Source organism: Haliotis rubra, unplaced genomic scaffold, assembly GCF_003918875.1.
Source record: "Haliotis rubra isolate DU_JTF1 unplaced genomic scaffold, ASM391887v1 Scf70, whole genome shotgun sequence".
NCBI classification, from domain to species: Eukaryota; Metazoa; Mollusca; class Gastropoda; order Lepetellida; family Haliotidae; genus Haliotis; species Haliotis rubra.
Window position 1 is genome coordinate 2,608,952 of NW_025767413.1, and position 982 is coordinate 2,609,933.

Sequence of the window (982 nt, forward strand, 5' to 3'; positions counted from 1 at the left end):
ATAGATTAACACAATGCAGTAGGAAATATACTCTGTCATTCCCTGTAGATATGTAGTGGTGTAAAGGTAACACATTGTTTTTAGTTTTAATCAATCAGTAAATGCATTACCGTGTCACTTGATTTTCGAGTAAAAACTGGATTTCTTACTTGTAAATGATAAATGTTATACGATGTTTTAATTTAATGTTCATTTCCGATTCTGATTTACGCAAGCAGCATGATGGTGGGAAAAAAATATATAATCCTAAATGATAGATTACGGTTTTACGGTTTTATTATTGAGACAGACAGGCAGACGGACAGACAGACAGACAGACAAACCGTCCCATTGCTCTGAAGAGTTATGCGGATAGATCGACAGAATGCAATAGAAATAGATCTTTTCGTGTTAGTACCATTGTATATAAAACGTGAAAATAACCAGTGTCGATTAACCTGCAAGACAGATTCCACAGGGCCATGAAAGGCAAAACCTTTGTGAATTGATGACTGAAATAAAGCTTTCAGGGGGGAGTGTGCCCTACCACAGCTGCAGACCCCGAGTTGTACATTATTAACTGACGACTACGAGGTTGTGTTGGGAGAGGTACTGCGAATTGTGGGCGCGAGTGTCACTCGATACAGATTGCGAAATTCAAGACATTCAAGTGACCCTTTTAGTGCTTTGTGCGTTCCTTGTAGTGAACTCCTCAAATAGATGGAAATAAATCATTCGTGAAAACTCCCGAAAATGTTCGGTTAAAATTATATGAATTATATCATGTAAACACACAGGGCATAGTGATATTATATGTAGGACTCCCTGATTTGCTGTAGAGGATTCCCAGCTTATATCGTGTACAGTGTAAAACGTTGTCTCGGAGACGCTGTCTGACGTGGGAAAACAATCCATACAAATGCACAGTGCATTGAATGAGAAAGACACAATATTATGTTAATTAAGCCCCGCCCACATGAACGTATTACGCACAAGCCTGACC